The following is a 6,309-nucleotide window of genomic DNA, read 5'->3' on the forward strand; positions in this document are numbered from 1 at the left end:
AGGTTGGGTCCTGTCTTATTGTTATTCCCTCTAAGGTTGGGTCCTGTCTTATTGCCTGTGCTAATGGTTCGAGGTAAAAGGAGAAGAGTGTGGGTGAAAGATTACAGCCTTGTCTTGTTCCTCGCTCTAATTTTATCGTTCGTGTCAAATGTCCATTTATCTTTATTCTAGCAGTCAGACATGAATACAGTGTTTTGATGCACTGTATCACTTCTTTGTTGAAACCAAATCTTTCCATAACTTGGAATAGATAATCCCATCCCACTGAATCAAATGCCTTTTCTGCATCTAGACTGATTAATATTGCACTTGTCTTATTCTGAGTAATGTGGTCCATTACATGTAGTGTTCTCCTTATATTGTCCTGTGTCTTTCTATTTTGTACGAAACCAGTTTGATCTCCGTCAATCAATTCTGGGATTATGTTCTCCATTCTTTTGGCTATTATTGATGCATATAGTTTATAATCTGTGTTAAGAATTGCGATATGTCTGTATGAACTGCATTCCTTCTTATCTTTACCCTCTTTTGGGATTACAGATATGATGGCCTCCCTCCATGACGGTGGGAGACCCCCCCTTCCGCAGAGTCCAGTTAAAACAGGCCTTAAGTAGAGGTGTTAGTTGTTCTCTGAAGGTCTTGAACCATTCTGAAGGGAAGCCATCGGTGCCTGGAGACTTGTTTACTTTTAGTTGAGATATTGCTTTATTCATTTCTTGTGTGGATATTTCTTAAATTAGTCTATCATTTTGCTCTGTCCCAATTGAGGGGAGATCAAGTGAGTTAAAAAAGTGCTCTATTGTCTGTGCATCTGCCTTCTCTGATTGCTTGTACAGATTTCTGTAATATGATTCAAACGTATTCTGTATTTCATCTAATTTGCAAGTGATCTTTTTTTTTTAGGTCTTTTATTTTTAAAATGTTATTCTGTGCTTGTTGTTTCCTGAGTCTCATGCTAGTAATTTGGTTGCCTTTGAGCCTGCTTCATAATATCGTTGTTTCAGGAACCTGAGCTTTTTCTCTACTTCTTCTCTATAAATCTGGTAAATTTCCTGTTTTACCTTTTTGAATCTCTTGTAATATAAGAGGGTCTTTGTATTGACTATGAGATCGTTTCTATGAGTTTCTTAGGGTTTCCTGTAATTTCAGCAGTTTCTGTGCTTTAATCTTTTTCTTGAGAGATGATGTGGCTATGATCTTTCCTCTAATAACCGCCTTAGCTGCATCCCACAATGTAGCAGGAGATACTTCCTCGTTATCATTATTCTCCAATGCTGGATCATTCAGCATGCTTGTATTAAGTCTCCATATAGTAATTATTGGTTTGCTATCAAGATGTAGAGTTAGGTAACATACATGAAAAAGTTGTCTAACCTGGAGTATTCAGTGTGGCGGGCTGAGTAAAAAGTATATTCCTGTCACAAAATATGTCGTACTGGAGAGAAGAGGACCAAGACGCAGCGGGATTGTGGACACTCATGTTTTTAATTTCAAAAAAAGGAGTAAAGTATTCACTGACAAAACAATAACGATGACAACAGCAACAGTCTTGCAGGCACATACAATGCTGTGCAAGGACAACCACCCACAACCCCCAAAGAAAAACACACACACCTATATAGGACTTCCAATCAAAGGCAACTCAACACACCTGCCTTCAATTGGAAGTCCCAATCACCAACACAACATTTAACAAACACAAACCACCTGCCACATCCTGACCAAGACTAACACAATTACGCCCTCTGCTGGTCAGGACGTGACAATTCCTTATCGGTCTTGTGGGTGTCACGCCATACATCGAGCAGTCCTCGATCCTGCAATATCCTATTGATCTTTTTAGCCACTGGACTCATTTTCCTATTTTGATTTGTGCTGTCCAATTTTGAGTTTAGAATTGTGTATAAATTCCCCTCCACAGATAAGAGTGCCAGAGGTTTCTGTGGCAATTAAATCAAACACCTTCCCGTAGAAGACCATGTCACTCCCTGGGGATGCATATACATTAAATAATGTAACTTCCTTGTTATCCAGTTTACATTTAACAAGTATAAATCTACCCTCCTTGTCTTTTATTTCTGACATAAACTGACATAAAATTTCGGATCAAGATTGCATCTCCCCTTCCACCCATTTTGCAAGAAGAAAAAAAAGTATTCCTATATCCCATTTTCTTGAGTTTCTCGTGTTCAGGCGTGGATAAGTGAGTTTCCTGACAGAATAGTATGTCAACTCTCTCCCGTTTCATCTTTGCTATTACCTTACTTCTCTTGATGGCACTCCCCAGTCCGTTTACATTGAGACTTTTGACCTTAAATTCCCGATGATGCATCGATATAAATAAATAAAAACTGTGCACCATATCTGCCTGCTTATCATGAGCCTAAAAATGAACCAAAAATCAAGAACGATAATAAAGTAAACCAAAGTGGGAAAATACTTTGGTATTTGGACTCCCATGTCAGAGGACTGTCTCTTGCCTCTGGGGTTTGAGGGGCTGAGCCTGTCCGTAGGAGGGGCCCCTCGCTCAGATATGAAAATGCGTGACGTAGTCACAAACAAGACCTGGTGGAACCGAAAATAATAAGGGTGCCTATTTCGTCGCTTATACACATCGGTTAATTACTAGTGTCACGTTTGTCGTAAGGAGAAGCGGACCAAAGTGCAGCGTGTGCGTCGTTCCACATTTTATTTACACTGTGAAACTATGCAATACATAAACATGAACAAAACAACAAACCGTGACGCAGAGGTGAAACATACACAACTCAAAAACAATCTCCCACAAACCCAGGTGGAACAAACAGCAAATTAAATATGACCTCCAATTAGAGACAACGATAACCAGCTGCCTCTAATTTGAGATCATCTCAAACAAAGCCCAACATAGAAATACAAAACTAGAACAATATAACACAGAAAAACTAAACAAAAAAAAAACCCTGTCACGCCCTGACCTACTCTACCATAGAAAATAACAACTTACTATGGTCAGGACGTGACAGTACCCCTCCCAAAGGTGCAGACTCTGAATGCAACTAAACAACAAAAGAAAACAAAAAAAGGGAGGGTAGGGAGGGTGACAAGTGTCTATGGCGGCTCTGTTGCAGTACACAGAACTTTATTATCCAGCGGATCCTCCAGCAGAGGAGGCGGCTCCGGTTGGGGGCATAACCCCGCTCCGCCCGCTGATCCCTCTGCTTCTGTACCACCGGACCGTGGATCGTCGTCGAAGGAACCGGACTGTAGATCATTGCCGGAGGCTCTGTACTGCAGACCGCCGCTGGAGGTTCCGGGGCTGCAGGCCGCCGCTGGAGGTTCCGGGCTGAAGGCCGCCGCTGAAGACTCCGGGCTGCAGGCCGCCGCTGAAGACTCCGGGCTGCAGGCCGCCGCTGAAGACTCCGGGCTGCAGGCCGCCGCTGAAGACTCCGGGCTGCAGGCCGCCGCTGAAGACTCCGGGCTGCAGGCCGTCTCAGGAGGTTCCGGGCTGCAGGCCGTCTCAGGAGGTTCCGGGCTGCAGGCCGTCTCAGGAGGTTCCGGACTGCAGGCCGTCTCAGGAGGTTCCGGACTGCAGGCCGTCTCAGGAGGTTCCGGACTGCAGGCCGTCTCAGGAGGTTCCGGACTGCAGGCCGTCTCAGGAGGTTCCGGACTGTAGAACGTCTCAGGAGGTTCCGGACTGTAGAACGTCGCCGGAAGCTCTGGACTGGGAACCGTCGCCGGAAGCTCTAGACTGGGAACCGTCTGGGAAGCGTCGCCGGAAGCTCTGGACTGGGAACTGTCGCCGGAAGCTCTAGACTGGGAACTGTCGCCGGAAGCTCTGGACTGGGAATGCACACTGGAGGCCTGATGCGTGGGGCTGGCACAGGTGGCGCCAGACTAGTAACACGCACCTCAGGGCGAGTGCCAGGAGCAGGAACAGGACACCCCGGACTGGGCAGGCGCACCGTAGGCCTGATGCGTGGGGCTGGCACAGGTGGCACCAGACTGGTAACACCCACCTCAGGGCAAGTGTGAGGAGCAGGCACAGGGCGTACCAGGCTGGATAGACTCACTGGAGGCCGGGTACGTGGGGCAGGCACAGGATATACTGGGCCGTGGAGGCGCACTGGAGGTCTGGAGCGTATAGCTGGCACAACCCGTCCTGGCTGGATGCTTATTTTTGTCCGGCAAACGCGGACAGCTGGCACAGGACAAACTGGGCTGTGAACACGCACTGGCGACACAGTGCGCAGCGCCGGCGCAGGATATCCTGGACCGAGAAGGCGAACTGGAGACCAGAAGCACTGAGCTGGCACCACCCTTCCTGGGTGAATGCTCAACCTAGCTCGGCAAATGCGGGGCGCGGGCACAGATCGCACCGGACTGTGAATATGCGCACTGGCGACACAGTGCGCATCACCGCATAACACGGTGCTTGCTTCTTCACTCGCTCCCCACGGTAAGCACGGGGAGTTGGCTCAGGTCTCCAACCTGACTCTGCCAATCTCCCCGTGTGCCCCCCCAAAAACAATTTTGGGGGCTGCCTCTTGCACTTGCCTCGTGGCTGGTATAGTGCCTCGTAGTATCGCCGCTCCGCTCTTGCTGCCTCGATTTCCTCTTTAGGACGGCGATGCTCCCCAGCCTGCCTCCAGGGTCCTTTCCCGTCCAATATCTCCTCCCAAGTCCATTTGTCTTGCTGATCACACTGCTTGGTACTTTGGTGGTGGGAGATTCTGTCACGGCTGTCGAAAGGAGAAGCGGACCAAAGTGCAGCGTGTGTGTTGTTCCACATTTTATTTACACTGTGAATCTATGCAATACATAAACATGAACAAAACAACAAACCGTGACGCAGAGGTGAAACATACACTACTCAAAAACAATCTCCCACAAACCCAGGTGGGACAAACACCAAATTAAATATGACCTCCAATTAGAGACAACGATGACCAGCTGCCTCAAATTGGAGATCATCTCAAACAAAGCCCAACATAGAAATACAAAACTAGAACAATACAACATAGAAAAACTAAACTAGAAAACCCTGTCACGCCCTGACCTACTCTACCATAGAAAATAACAACTTACTATGGTCAGGACGTGACAACTAGTGAAAACTATAGTCATGCGTGCATATCATGAATCCTCCCCTTGATATGCCCTTCTGTCGCCCTGTTGTCAATGTGTCATTAATCCTTAGCTAATATATATGTTATTAATGTGACGCTACTTAGTGTGTTCATAAAGAACACATACTTTTGGCTACTCACCCTTGTTCATCATTGGGGGAAAATAGGGGAGATATTTTACCTATTGCAATGTCAACCGTAACACCCCAACGTCTTAACAGCTCGCGGTAACTATTAATTCTGTTAAATCCAATTCAGTGTCTTCCATCTTCCCGTTGGAAATGCCTGAGTCTCTCTCGGATGTGAACGTCCTCTCGCCGAGGTGGTTTCCCTCTTTCTCCATGACTCAGTTTGTCGACAACGATCCATGGGAGAGCCTGCTCGAGTCTTTCTGCCGGTGATGTCGCCTTTCTCCTGGCGATATACTCCACTGGGAAGCCCCTCGACTTCAGATCCTCAGCCACCTCGTCTGCATGCTCGTATGTAATTGGGCCATTTTCCAGAAATACCCGCATTTTTGCCGGGAATGGTGTTTGGAAGCGAATACCCTTCTCTTTAAGTGCTTTCTTAATGGGGGTGTATTCTTTCCTTCTTTTCAGTTTCTCTCCCGCGTAGTCATGATCAAAGAACACTCGTTGGCCTTGGAAGTTAACAGGCTTTTTCCAGGTTCCATGTAAGACTTTCTCTTTGACTGAGAATTTTAGGAACCGTACTACTATGGATCTTGGTGGGGCGCCGTGGGGGGTTTTGTGGCCAGAGCTCGGTGTGCTCTCTCGATTCCCAGGTCAGTGTCGTCTTCAAGTAAGTTGTGTCCTTGAATAGACCCTCCACGAATTTGGGTCTTTTTCTGCACCCATTATAAAGTCTAATGTTGTTTCGACGTGAGAAGCCTTCAAGTTCTGCCACTTTTGCCTGTAGTGCGTGTTGGCTTTTCAGTGACTGTTCAAGTATTTCCTCGACTGCGAAGTTCCATGTGTCCGTTTCCCCAATGCGCTGTTCTGCATCCCCCATTCTTGTAGATATTTTTTATCTTTATTTAACTACGCAAGTCAGTAAAGAACAAATTCTTATTTAACTCTGTTAAATAGTGCCCTTGAGACAGACAAGAGACCAAACAAAACAGCTCCCAGTGATATTATGTGGGTGATTATTCATTCTCACTCACTCTCATTTCACCATTGTTAATTTTCCTTGCCACCTT

This window comes from Salmo salar, chromosome 14 (genome assembly GCF_965601325.2).
Source record: "Salmo salar chromosome 14, fSalSal1, whole genome shotgun sequence".
Classification (NCBI taxonomy): domain Eukaryota; kingdom Metazoa; phylum Chordata; class Actinopteri; order Salmoniformes; family Salmonidae; genus Salmo; species Salmo salar.